We start from the raw sequence: 15,000 nt of genomic DNA, 5'->3' as shown, positions 1-15,000 counted from the left end.
CAAGTGTGTCAAAAATCTTCTCATAGAAGAGGCAAGATCTGAAAGGCTGTGTGCTTGTGGCCAGCCCTGGCTTCTCTTGCCTTCCACCATCATGCTCACCCCTGCATTCGATCCTGCTAGGGAGACACACGCTCTGGGAAGATGAGTCGATATCCTTGAGACATCCAGGAAATACCCTCTGGGGTAAGTGCAGGGAAAGAAGCTGGGAAGAGGCATTCAGGGAGCCTAGAGGGAGTTCAGTACGTGCTGCAGACATAGAAAGAGAGAGAGATGAGAGCACCCAGGGAGTCAAATGAGAGATTTACATCTTGGAGCTATTTTAGATTATGTTATTCTCCATGGAGAGTTCCCATTCAGCTAAGAATGGTGCCATTCTTGTAAGTATTTTAGTGAAACTTTGTGATATAATTGTATATTAGAAACTCTAGTTATACTGTAGAATGCAGAAATACTACAAGAATTATCAATTTCATCTGGGCTTTTAAAAATAAATGTATTGCAGAAACAGGAACTGTCAAGGCAACGTGAAATTAACACAGGAGTTTAAGGACAGCTTTAACACTGATGAGAACTGTTTGTATTAATGATTTTGAAAAGGCAGTCCTGACAATCTGGGAGACATCACTACAGGGGAAGCACAAATCAGGTACAGGAGCCTGCTGCCTACCTTCCTACTGCTTCCTTTTGCATTAGTGTTAATGTTTGTATAACCAGAAGATGAGTAGAAGCTCCTATCTTTCCTTCCTCCCCACTCCCCCAAAGTGGGTTTTGGTCATAGAATCATTATGGTTGGAAAAGGCCTTTAAGATCATCGAGTTCAACCACTAATCTCACATTGCTAGGTCCATCACTAAACTAAACCATGTGTAATAAGTGAAGCATGAGGTTATAGGCCTGCCTAGGTCAACCTTCATTTGAGTAACTGGTTTGTGACCATGGTGACTCCAGCACTTAGAGGCCTCCACCTCTGGGATGCTCTGTATGGCCTTGTCTCTCTGCATTTATCTTCTTATGCTCTGCTTATCATAGAATCATTTCAGCTGGAAGAACCCTTTAAGATCATTGAGTCCAGCGTTTGTCCCAGCCCTATCAACCAGTAGATCCTAAGTGCAACATCCAAACTACCAAAAGAAGCTCAGTTCAGTTACCACATTATCATGTCCTGCCTTTTGCCAGCAGGAATGTTTGCATGATGAATTACACCAAGAAGTTAATTCAAATTATAACTAGTACAGCAAGAAAACTGGTTAATTTTAAGGGTCAGCTCCTGGTGCAGTTATTTGGTTGTGTTAGTGGTGGAGGAAGGGCAAGGTATAGGGCAGAAACAGATAAAGTGCAGGAAAAAAGTAGGAGCACTTCCTTCAGTGGTTGAACTTGAAATCTGGTATCAGTTTTTGATAGAGGATAAAGTTCTACTTAATCTGTGCTAATTATTTTTTCTTGATCCAGGCCATTGGGCTTTATTGCCATAACACTGTTTTCAAGTGACCAGGATTATCTCTGAACTTACACACATTTATTTAGGGTTGATTTCATATAAAACCATGTCATTGGCTATCAACATTGTATGTTTAGAACTTCTGTGAATAGGATTTGGTTTGGGGGCTTGATGTTATTATTTTGCATATGTCTTCATGTTAGCATGTATTTGCTGTGCATACCAAAATTGGTGGATTCCAAGAAATACCTGATTTCTTAGGATGTTAGTAGCAAAGGCTCATATGTCATGGTGTGTGAGAGCTAGACACAGATATCAAATTTTAGGACCTCGGTGCAATGCACTGAATAGGATGTAACTGGTTGCATGACTTATAGCTGTGTCTGTGTGAACACTCACTCCAAGGGATTCCAGCCAGATGATTTAGTATTCCTGCTTCTGGGATCAAATGGTGGTTTGCTTTATTTATTGAAGACACCTGAATGTACCTTTGTCTGGTCTCTTATAGAGGTAATGTTATGGAAGACTAATGAAAAGAGAACAGGCAAGGCAAGACTCAGCAGCCAATGTATATCTAAAATTGTAAATAACTAAAGATGAATAGGAAGTATTTGGGCTTCTGTGACGGCTTACAGCTAGAAATAAAGCAGTGAAATGAAGAAAGGGAAGATTAAGGCTAAATGTCATGAAAGAGCATCCTGCAGTAGTGTTTTTTTAGATGACTCTTCCAAGGAAAGCAAAGAAAAACTGTTTCAGGACAAAGGCCCTTTTTTTCCCTTTGTCTTTTTTTTCCTCCCACTATTTCTTTCCTTCAGCTTAACCACTCCATGTAAAATAATCTCATGTGGGTATACAAAAGAATGTATGAAATTTTGAGGCACGGATGTGAATCTCAGCATCCTTGGGAGTTGCTGTGCCAGTGCCTGAGTGCTGCACAGCTTTACACAGCCAAAGGCACGCGGTGTTTGCTGTGAGATGAGGGAGCCCTGGCCCAGGCTGCCCAGGGAAGGTGTGGAGGCTCCTTCCTTGGAGGTCTTCAAAACCCACCTGGATGTGTTCCTGTGCAACCTGATCTAGGTGAGACCTGCTTCTGCAGGGAGCTTGGACTAGCTGATCTTTAAAGGTCCATTCCAACCCTATCATTCTGTGTTCTGCCTTGGGGATCTCGCAGGATGAGGTTCCGATGTTGCAAAGGAATGGGTGGTGGTAGGTCCATGCACAGAGCGCACTGCCCAACCTTTAGTGGCACTTTGGAGGAATGAAGAGATCTGAGTAGTTCAGGATTTGGTTTTAGATAAGTCAAAAAAAAATTAGAGTAAAAATTGCTTGGGGTGATGTGGGTAGAGATGAGGAGAGGGAGATAGGAAGAGATGTTAAGCTTTTCTAGGAGTTTTTTGCTTTCTTTTTTGAATGCCTGTAAATGCTGCTGCTTTATTTACTTACCATCAGTAGGAGCTAGATGACAATTCTACTAGTATTTTGTACTATTTAATTTGATATTAGATTCCTTTTAAAAGAGCAAGAAGAGAGTATGTATCTACAGTTTGTTAACCACCAATGTTCCTGTGTGACCTGATCTTAGGTGGGACCTACTTTGGCAGGGGATTGGACTGGATGACCTCTAAAGGTCCCTTCTAACTCCCACCATTCTGTGATTCTATTAAATAAACAACCAAAATCCTGAATTTAAACTTTTAAATGCATTAGCTGTCAATTTTTAATATTATTGTTATTTTGGCATCAATACTCTTAGCTAAAGTTCCGAAAGCTCTTGATGTCTGTCTTAAAGAACTTGTAGCATCATCTCCAGTGTTCTAAAATTCTTGCAGACAAAATTGCTTTGGTGGTTCAAAGCAGTGATTTAAACTGGCATTAGCAACACTGCCGTTAGAAGGATATTATGGAGTTTTCTCCAGCAGCCAAGCTGGTTGGAGAAATTTCTACCTGCTTCCTCTTCAGCCATCCATTCCTTCTCCACAGGAAGGTTTTCTCTCCTTTTTTTAGTTGGGAAGTGCATGTGGTGATGCATAATATGGGCTAATGAAATGGTGAATCACAGAATCTTAAGGGTTGGAAAGGACCTCAAAAGATCATCCAGTGCAACCCCCCTGCCAGAGCAGGACCACCTAGAGTAGGTCACACAAGAACTCATCCAGTTGGGTTTGAATGTCCCCAGAGAAGGAGACTCCACAGCCCATCCGGGCGACCTGTTCCATTTTTGTTTTGTTTTGCTGGGAGAAGGGAAGGTGCTTAACTGTATTCTACAGATTTCCTCTAATAGGTTCCTTGAGGTTGCTGGGAGGCTTTTTTTGGTTTTTTGTTTGTTTTTTACTGTCAGCCCCAATAATTTCAGTGCTGTGCTTTTTTCAGTGTGGCTCTGCAAATATTTGCCTCTGCAAATTGGCAGAAGCACTGTAAGGGCCAGGTGGGAAACACACAGCTGAGGGCCCAGCAGCGATTCTGTAACAGACTCAGCACGAAAGAAGTGCCCTTGGATTTTTCTTTTTCCCACATATATATTTCCAGTGTTCTACACATCCCAAATAACCAATGGAAACTGATTAAGAAATCTGTTGAAACAGGCAGCGCTTCGAAGAAACTTCTAAGTGCTGTAGCTGAAGATGAAAGTTGTTTCTGAAATTGTTTGATGAACATCACCTTATTCTCATTTTCTATAATATAACAGTAAACTTGGGTGTTTTTCCTTTACTTTCTGCTCTCCTCTGAATTTGAGCAACGTTCCAGCTGAACTCTGAAACCTGACAGTCGTCACTTCCAGCCTGGTAATGAAGTGTCACTGGGTGAAACTGGAGGCTAGTCTGGCTCCAGACCTCTTACGTGTTTGCTCCATGTTTAAAGAAGAGATGTTAGGTGATATTTTGTCTGATGTAACAAAAATAGTTAAATCTTTCCTGAAGATTTAAAACACAACTTTTCCTTGGGCTCAAATGCCTCCTTGCTGCCCCGAGAGGGTCTTATTAAAATGCAGACACTCCATCTTTCCCTTTCTTAGAGAGCAGCCTGTCTTATCAATTACTTCCAGAAAACTGCATTTACTACGGAGCAGGATTTCTGCTTTTAGCCTGTGAAAAGACAAACTGCATACCTGATATGTCTGGATACTAAGGAAGTTAAGCAACACAATCCTTGTCATCCCTCCTGAGGATTGTGAAACAGGGATGTGATGATTATGGTTCTCCTGAGAGATCTCTTTAAAAAAAAATTAACAAGGTCATTTTCTCTAACAAAAATTTCCAAAGCTCATTTCAAGCAGGTAGGAAGGGAATACTGCTTTTATCTGCTTCTGACTTAATTGTGCATGGGCCTGTTGTGAAGATGTCATCATGTGATAGAGGTGCCTCTCAAACTCCTGGGAGGAATAAGGCAGTTTCCCTGAAAGATTTTCTTTTAGTAAAGATAAGATGGAAAGAGTAATGATGGAGACAAAACTGATAAAGGCAGAAATATCAGAAGGAATGGCAGGCTAAAGCCAGAATTTTTCAAGCTGCATTGGATGCATCTTCAGACCTGGAAAGGCCATTCAGGAGAAGTTACCTCCGTCACCAAGTCTTTTAATAGCAGATTTCCTTTCTCTGCAGAAGAATAAAGAGCGCTGAGTTCTTAACTGCGTGTGTCTCAATCGAGGTTGTCTGTCAGGTTGGCCTCCTGAGCTTTGGAAAGCACCAATAGCCTAGAGAAGCTTGGTATGACTGAGCAGCTGAAAGTTGGATAAAGGATTTGAGAGCCATGCGTAAACAAGGATTCCCTCCCCGATGCCCAAGTCCACTTGGTTAATAGCTCAAAACGACAATGGAGCTAAGCTGATTAAATGGCACAGTAGATTTGTCACATAGAAACAGTGGTGTTAATCTGGCAGCCAAACATATTGGAGAGGAAATGAGGTAGAAAAAATTAGGAAGTCCGTCTAGAGTGATGATTTCTCTTCCTTTAATGTACCTAGAGAGTTTCCTTTTCAACAAGGCAGCACAGTGAACTGGGAGGAGACAGGAGTTTCTCTTTTATTTAAGCAAGGAAGGACTGCAGGCATTAAGTTCAAATACATTTGCCTTAAAAGAAGAAAAAGAATTCCATTGTTACATTTGAGAAGTATTCTGGAGTTCCTTGGAGTGATTTGCAGGTTACAGGAGACTGATGTGTATGTTCTGTGCACAGAGTTGAAAGCAGAGATAAATCCCTTTCTGTTAGGAGCACAATCATCTCACAAGGTAGTTTTTTTATGAAATTAGACTTACGTAACTAAATTGCTTCTGGTGCCTTGTGTGGATCCTCCTAAATCATCAGCTAAATAGCAGCTGATCCAAGGTTGGCAAAGGAAGAAATGAAGTTTTGGAAGATTATATTCATTGTTCCTGATAGTAATCAATCAGAATTTGATACTTGTATGCTGTCTTGTTCTAAAAGCATTGCAATTATGGCAGTGCTGCAAAGCTTATGCTGATGTAAGAGGGGGGAGAAAAAGTAAATACTCTACATACTTTGAGCTTAAATGTTCTGTGGATGTTACTCTGTAGAATGGGTACCATTGCCCTTAGTTAAGGTAAACAGCAGGATCAAAAAGATCACTTTCCCAACATTTTTCTAGTATCAGGGAATCATTTAGGTTGGAAAAGACCCCCAGCACTGCCACAGCCACCACTAACCCATGTCTCTCAGCCATAGCTACAGGACTTTGGAATCTCTCCAGGGACAGGTACTCCACCACTGCCCTGGGCAGCCTGGGCCAGGGCTTGATCACTGCTTTGGTGAATAAGTGTTCCCTTCTGTCTAAGCCTCCGCTGGTGCAACTTGATTAGAAGCAAAAGCAGAGCAAATACTGGTTTACCTGAGCAATTATTTTCTTCTCTTATTTCCTGTTGAATTCATGCTTTTCATACCTATTCTTTGTCTTGAGAAAAAATCTTCCCTCTAAGAGTCTTTTTCAAAGCAACACTCAGACAATGAGACATGTTGGTATTTAGGGCATGTCCCCAGCTTTCATCTGCTTTTCCTTACCTTTCATGTTTTTTTTTCCTAATGTCAGCAGCTGGTTGTGTTTGTTTCAGGAGCTGGGTGGCCTTTATGTCTTGCTCTTTTACAGACATCAGAGCAAAAGGATAGCTGGTTGAGTAATAGCTATACACGAATATAAAGCCTGGAAAAAGTGGGTGTCGGGTTTATGTATTCAGATACATGCATGGAAAACATTTTATTCTTAAGTAAAAGTTTTCCCAGGTTTCAGTTTGATGGTGGTGAACATGCTCAGCTAATACTCCTCTGTTAAACCTTGTGGGATTTGGGGGCACTTCTGAATGAAATTGTTTCTAGGAGTTCCATCAAAAGAGAAATCCTTTGTAAAACTACAGGTGTTAAAATACAGACCAAAAAAATAAAGCTTCATGTTCTGGGAAACTATTCATAGTTATTGGCAGTTTCATATGGAAGTTAAAATGCAGAAAAGACTCCTGAAACCTACTGTGATTCTAAGGTTTGAGAGAAACACTTTTTTTCCTAGTTATTCACTCTGATTCCTTTCCTTAAGAATAAGGAAAATTGCTCAAACATTAATAGAAGTTAAGTAAATTACAGGAGACCAGGAAAAAATGGACTGGTACAGAGGGGCAGCCACAGTAGTACCCATAAGCAGGCAGAGCAGTTTGCCCTTTCATGCTGCTATGAATGCATCTATTACATTCAGAAATCCAATGATTCCACAGGAGTTTTCATTTTAAGTCTTCCATCTAGAATCATTTTCAAGGTTTTGAGCCCTGTTCTGAAGCCTCTGCCACACGTGGGCAGCTCTGTCCATCTGCAGACACCCACACCCCGGTCCAGCAGCATTTGCCATCTATTTCTTGTATTTCAATTTGGAGGAGAAGAATATTTAGTTGAGCGATTGAGGCTCAATCAAATGAGCCAAATCAACCCAAACTGGCCATTTTTGCCATTTTAAAACAAAGTCTCTGAAGATATATCAGCGCTTTCTCTCTTGTGTAACGTCCTCTTTGTGATTCAGTGTCATGGTTTCTGATATTCAGTGTTTGAAAGCACAAGAGCACTGATTATTTTAGAGTACTAAATGTCAGTATGCAGTTTTCTCAAAATCAGCCAATAGTGGAACTTTACTTAACTTTTGCCATCTTTCCCCACCTGGGTGAGTTCCTGTGCGACCTGATCTAGGTGGGACCTGCTTTGGCAGGGGGATTGGACTGGGTGATCTCTGAAGGTCCCTTCCATCCCCTACCATTCTGTGATTCTGTTGATAGGAAACAGCCATTCAGAAATTAAAGCTTTGTATCTACAGTTTTCTAATGAGGTTTCTTTAGTCTTTAATTTTGTGTTTAGGAAAATTATTAGTGTGACCTCAGTTCTTTACAGATTTGTTGTAGACACAGACTGCCCTGGAGCCCTAAAATGCTGTTAAGGTGATAGCAACTGCCACAAATCAGTGGTATTTTTGGAACCATCTGAACAGCAGAGGAAGAAGATCCTGTTAAAAAGCACAGTGATACAGTTAAAAGAAATATTTTTCTGTTTTCTTTATTCAATCCAAAAATAAAGAGTGAATAATATTCCTGAGCCTTTCCTTCACTGTTCCTGATTTCACCTTTCCAGAAGTATTTCAACCATCTTTGCAGTGTCATAACTACAACATCACAGCTGACAAAAGCTTCCTATTTTGTTTCAAACTGTCTCCAACATAACCAAGAATTTGAGGAGGTCACTAAAGATCACTCTGCCACAGTTTTAGTAAAGTAAGAACTCCGTCATCTTCACATGACTTGGGAAATGAATTACGTTGGAGAGTATATTTTTAGACACGTTAGACATTTGGATGAATGACAGTGTAGATGCAAAGTATTTTGTGTATAGAAAATTGTAAAAGGTCAAAACCATCCTTTTTAGGGGAGGTGGTTCAAATTTGCTGATGCATCTTCTTCGCCAAAAGGTTAGAGATATGTGACTGGTCACTTAGCATTTATTTTAATTAGTTAGAATTCCAAAGAGAACTTGAGTGAAATGTGAGTAAATCTCATTACTTAGATAGTGGTTGCTTAACTACAGAGAAAGTATATACTTGATAAGCCCTACTCACTTCTCTGAACTGATTTGTTATGGATAATAATTTACTTAGAGCAGCACTGGGCTTACTTTTCTCTCCCTTCTGCCCTCTTTAACCTACATGAATGAGGGATTCTTCCCATCTCTCATCTTGATTTCTGGGCTCCTCATACCAAGGCAAGGCCCTGGTATGCCCGGCTCCTGGTTCCCACTGCAGCTTTGCTTTGGTCTGCTCCTGCCCCAGTGGGGAAGCACTCAAAATTTCCTGGTTTGTCGATCCTCTCTGATAAACTGAGAGTTTAATCCCTACGTTCATCTTCCTGTGGCTACGGATGATGCAGATACTGGTTGGGCATCCCGATTCAAAGATCGGGATGTCAATGGATGAAAAGGTGCTTGGTTGAATGAGACATAACCTCTGTACTCGTGTAAACCTCTTGAGCTTTAGGAACATGATCTGCTATTAAAGTGGTGTCACATAGGTGAGAATAAGGAAGGCAAGTCTAGATGCTGAGTTCATGTCTTGATGAATGACAGTGTGTAACGCATGGTGGGGACTGAAGTAAGGGGAGCACACTTCCTTGGTGCTTGGGCTGATAGGGGATTTTTGGGAAGGTTTGGAGTCATTGGGTGGTTTTGTGTGCTTGTTTTGGTCTTTTTCTCTTTTAGTTTGTTCTATCCCTTATACTGGACCGAGTAGAGTTTTAGTTTCCTACAATGTACAACCTAAAGTGCAGATGACGCTCCAGGAGATGGTTGCATGTTAGACAATCTCCTCAGTGAGCAATTCAGGTTTTCCTAATTGTGGGAGTTACACTGTTCAGCTCTAAATGGAAATTAACTGCTAAAAAAAGTATTTAGAAGTAACCTAGAAAAGCAGGAAGTATAGATACTAAAGTTTGGATGAGAAATGCCATTTATTTATAATCTAGTTTGTGTCTCATTGAGGGCTGGGGTTTTTTTTTTCCTTCCAGAAATATTGTTTTGATTGAGCTGTATTAAAAATCAAGTATCCATTCTGTGTCTACATAAAGAAACTACATTTTAGTGGTTTAGATTCACTTGTAAATACGGTATTTGTATGTATGCACATATGATTCAGACTTAAATATTTAAAGTGTGTGTATATAAATATATAAATATATATATAAAAGCAAGCATCTGTTAGAGAAACAATGCCCAAGTGGAAGCAGCCCCCCAGCAGAGCATTTAACCCTGAGGACTGTGGTGAGCTGCACAATGACAAGGGAAGTGTCGTTAATGACACAGACCTAAAGACTGCTGGAGAATTGCTTGAGAGCTGCCAAGGCTGGCTGGCCTTCTCCAGCCTACCAGTGATAAAATCAGCGAGGCTTTCATACTTTTAGTTAAAATGTCTTGTTTCTTTCTAATGCTAATTAGAACGTTCAGTTATATTGGTGTCAGTAAAGTGGTAAATAACAGTTAGAAGCAGGGTGAAATCCTTTCTTGGAGCAGTATTGGAGCAGTCATCTGTCATGCAATCCCATTAGCCCTTACTTGCTCACGTTGCTTTTGTTAGACAGACCTGGTTTATTTATTTCTCACTTAAAACTATGAATTTTTTTAACATCCTGAAGCTGCCATTTCTGCATTATTGTGGAACAAAGAAAGAAAACCACATGGGTTTTCCTCCTAATTCTTCTCCATTGGTAGCCTTTGCGACTGAGTTGAATCATCCCATGGACACTCAAAGCAGAAGAGAATGTAACCTTTTTAAGCATTGTGGTGTGTTTTGTGTAGTGCTTATTCCCGTTGCTTTCTTCTCTTCTACTACATCAGGTGTGATCACCAGTGTGTGATGTATGGGGAAAGATGTGGGGAGGGTAAAATAGAAAGCTAGGGGAAAAAAAGCTCTTCAGTGTTGTTCAAATCTACTAGTCCTGTACATTTGTTGTTAACAACATTTAGAAAAGGCTTTTGGTTACCCTTGTGTAGCTGTATGCAGATATTCTGTCATGCTTACTGAAACTTCTAACATTTTCTGTGTACATTTATCTTAGTGTGAAATAATCTTCATATGACTGTAAGGTTTTTTTCCTCACAGCTAAGAAAAACATACCTCCCAGAGGCAAATGACTGATGGAGACTGCAAAGGCTTTGTAGTGTTTCTGTGGTAGTGCCTCTTATATATTCCCTTATCTAAAAGAAAATGGTCTGAGATTTTGCACCTGTCCAAGCTAATGTGTTTCTTTTCATACCTAAACATCTATATGAATGAAACTCAGCCATGCCTTTCACCCATGTGATTTAAACTAACACATGTAACTTCATCAAATGAAAGTTACTTTTGATTTATGCCTGTGCAGAGTTTGGCTCTTTGGAGAACCTCATTTGCTGAAACTAATGCAAATATTTAATTCCCAAGGTTATCATGTCTTTTATTTGCATTTGTGGTATTGTAATTACAAGCAAAGCCCCGATGTGGGGTGGATGCAGACAGTCAATACCACTCAGAGAGATCTGAGGTTTCATCACAGCTCTGGACTGGCCCAGAGACTCCTCATAAGAAGTTGTGGGGTCAGGGTGATCTACACCACTGCAGCATTTTCTGCGTTGAGGTCACGGTGGTCTATGCCATATCATTTTCTACACTGGGGTCAGAGTGGTCTACACTGTATCATTTCCTGCATTCGAGTTGCTTTTTGTGATGTCTTTGAACAATACTTTGTGCTGCTGTGTCAATAATAGCAGAACATCTACCTTATCCCAAATAACATAAAAATAGAGAGTACAAGAACTATTTAGAGTGGGAACAAATAGAAACCTAATGACATTAGAAAAACATGGGGATGTTTCTGCGTAGCTATGCAATAAAATATTTAGGTTAAAAATAAATCAGATGGTTTTAAAACTCAGTAGCACCCACAAGCGTGAAAAATAATGTCTGAACCAAGTTTATTATTTTCCCCCCCCGGTGATTTTGGAGCATACACTCGGAATAATCATTGTCATGTGTTTAGCTTTTACAAAGTTGCTGTTTGGGAATAAATTAACAAAAATATGTAGGGGATTTAGAAAGTTTCATATCTCAGAAGATACTAAGTGTTCAGTTGTATCTAAATAAATGTTTTGTCCCCAGTCCAGGAAGAAATTTAAAAAAAAGAAAAGCCCTAAAAATCAAAACAGATTCTTACATTTGAGCAGAGACATATGTTTTGTGGGCTGGCACCAGACTAGGATGCAGAATCTTGTAGAACCAACTCTTCATACTCTAGGATATTTAGAGGAACAACATTCAAAACAAGGTGCTAGAGAACTTTTAAAAGGGAAAAAAAAAAAAAAGAGGGATAATATAGATTTTCTTTAAGACAGAAAATGTCTGTTTTGAGTCTCTTTATGAGTGTGTCTTCTTTGTGTCAACGTCAGACAACATACAGGCATCAGATATCGTGAACAAGGTAAAAAGAAACTTTTCATTTCATCATTAAATTCACATAAATTGAAGATGAGATCATAGTGACTCCTTCTGGTTGTTAGGATGATCATCATAAAATCATACAGAGATCAAATCATTAAACACTTGGGTGTCATTTGGCAAAATGAACATGTCCCGAGAGGTTTAGAAGATTCCCCTGAAACGTGTTTTAACGCTGAAGATGCGATGCTCAAAGTCCTTCAAGAAGGCTTGGAGGTTCTGAGAACAAAATTAATGATACCCCTACAGTTACTGCAGTTGTTACATGTTAGAGAAAGATTAAATCTGATCAGAAATAGCATCTACAATGGGAGCAGAGTTTAAATACCTGGATTTTGGTTGTACGGTTCAGTGTCAATAAAAAGCGAAAATGTCATCAATTAAGACAAAAGACAAAGTGAGAATGATTTACTTGTTAGGCAAAAAAAACCCACAACAACTTTTCAGTGGCACTTAAAAAATCTGGGGAGATTTAAGTACAATTGCAATTTCTTTTAGAAACAGAATGCTGGGTTTGAAGGGCGGATGCTAGAAAGCCTCAACACCGCATTAAATGTGCAAAGCTGCTTTTTTAGGGAAAACAAGTCACAAAGTCTGTACCATCTTGTAGAATGACTGTGTAAAACAGCACAATGAAGTGTTGCATTCATTTCCCTGTCGTTGCTCCATATTAGGTCTTCTCACTTTAAAACAAACGTGTTTTATTGCAGTTCTTGGTGCATCTTCAATTGTAAGCTCTGCCTGTCAGCAGGTGTGCTTTCTGCTCTGTAACCACTGACAAGCATCTTCCTTGCTGAACTTATTAAACAAATCTGTTGATGGATTCTGCTTTGGCTTCCATACCAGTTTATTCCTCTGCCTTTATTGGTTTGGCGTATAAAGCAAGTAAAGTACAGCCAAAGCCAAGCACAGCTGACAAAAGAAGCATATGTCATGACTGCACAAGATGTAGACCTATTGAGTTCAAGATGATTGCCTCGAGTTTAATGTTCACATGGCATACCTTAATGCAGCAGTGTTTGGTGTCTTAGATCGGGTGCTCTAGTGACTCTGAGCAGCTTATCAGCACAACTCGCCGTTCGCCTGTTGGTTTCACAGGCTGCTGCTGTGTGCTGCAAGGGATTTCATTAGCCTTAGATTGTTTGAAACACTTCTTTCCATGCCTCTCCTGACCCTCAGCCCTGTCTTGAACCATATCTGAAAATGCAGTGGCAGTCTGCTGGGGCAGCTTCACTTCCAGTTCCTGCACAGCAGCTTTTTAATACATTTAATAGGGTCACTTTTGTATCTGGAATCTTTTCCCCATACCAATCCATCAGCTCTCAGATTGGCAAGCATCAAGGCCTAGTGTACATCCAATTTCTTCTTCAGGTTTTTCATTAGAAAAAGAGAGTGTAATCATGGTAGAACCAGTGAAGTTTTATTTCAGAGACTGATCTGACAGTTACTTTGTTCTACAAGGATTCCAAATGTTTTGAGCACTAGAAAGAGCAGAGAGTATCCGTTTCAGTATTGGATATCTTGCTACTTTGTAGAAGAAGTTGATTTGGGAGAGGTTTATTCAGGTGATGGAATCACAGAATCTCAAGGGCTGAAAGGGACCTGCAAAGCTCATCCAGTGCAACCCCCCTGCCAGAGCAGCACCACCTAGAGTAGGTCACACAGGGACTCATCCAGCTGGGTTGGAATGTCTCCAGAGAAGGAGCCTCCACAGCCCATCTGGGCAGTTCCAGTGCTCCCTCACCTCAACAGGGAAGAAACTTTTCTTTGTGTCTCTTTGGAACCTCTTGTGTTCCAGATTGTACCCATTGCCCCTTGTCCTACCATTGGCCATTACTGAGAACATCCTGGCTCCAGCCTTCTCACATCCACCCTTGATGCATTTGTAACCATCAATGAGGTCACCCTTCAGTCTCCTCTTGTCCAAGCTACAGAGCCCCAGCTCCCTCAGCCTTTCATCACAAGGGAGATGCTCCACTCCAGCATCTCTGTGGCCCTGTGCTGAACTCTCTCCAGAAGCAGCTCCCTGTCTTTCTGGAACTGAGGGGCCCAGAAATGTACACAATATTCCAAATGGACAGAGTAGAGGGGGAGCAGAACCTCTCTGACCTACTGCCCGCAGCCCTTCTTATCCACCCCAGGATGCCATTGGCCATCTTGGGCACGAGGGCACATTGCTGGCTCATGCTCATCCTGCTGCCCAGCAGGACTCCCAGGTCTCTTTCCCCTGTACTAGTTCAGAAGAAACAAACATGGACAATTCAAAGCAGAGATGAAATAACTTTTTGCACCAACACAGGCAAACTGCAAACAGTGCCTTTGTCATTGGAGACATTTAATTGTTAGGGCTTTAAGAAGCAATAAGTTGTCCACAGAACCTGCTATGTGGTCTGGTGATCTGATCGTCTTTCCACACATCCTGACTGCTGGCAATCAGGTGTCCCAGGCCTGCAAATAAATGTGTAAATAGATAGATCATGTTTTAGAAGAAAACATCTATTGAAGATGAATTAGTTGTTTGTATTGTGCCAGGTTGGATTGCTGCAGTGGCTGTACGCTGCGGGGAGTCAGGGAAAGGCTTTCCTTTGCTCAGACTTGCTTCCAAAGGAAGTACATGGATAGATGAGTTCATTTGGTGCTGATCTTACCCTAAGCAGAGGCTTTTTTTTTCCTTTGATTCATCTTGTCATAGTTACAGCTCTGAAATAAAAGAACAGCACTAATCAGTGATACTTCATGGTTGTGCCGTTGAATATAAAATGTAGTTTTATTTGTCTTTTCGAATCTTTCATTCGTGGGACAATGACTGGTGGTGTTATTTTGGTATGAGAACACTGAATTTCCCAAGTTTGGTGTATTTAGTCTTAAATGTACTCATGCAGGGTAATTGTTATATGCCTCAAGTAGATAAATGCCTTCCCATGCAATGGCTCTGATGCTTGTCTGTACAGCAGCTAATAAATTAATGTATTGCATGAAATGCACAATTGGACTTTGTGCCCTCTTAATAAACAATTAAACTTTAGAACTCCTCAGCCTGCTTGCAACTAACCCCACTGATGTACTG

The 15,000-nt window shown here is 40.6% G+C and overlaps 1 protein-coding gene across 10 annotated transcripts in view; it reads left to right on the top strand.

The window, feature by feature from the left end:
- MBD5 (methyl-CpG binding domain protein 5) overlaps window positions 1-15,000 on the top strand; it is a 138,542-nt gene that overhangs the window by 34,612 nt on the left and 88,930 nt on the right. The window lies entirely within an intron of this gene.

The sequence above is a fragment of the Colius striatus genome, chromosome 11 (assembly GCF_028858725.1).
Source record: "Colius striatus isolate bColStr4 chromosome 11, bColStr4.1.hap1, whole genome shotgun sequence".
Classification (NCBI taxonomy): domain Eukaryota; kingdom Metazoa; phylum Chordata; class Aves; order Coliiformes; family Coliidae; genus Colius; species Colius striatus.
This window is presented reverse-complemented; position numbering and strand designations above follow the sequence as displayed.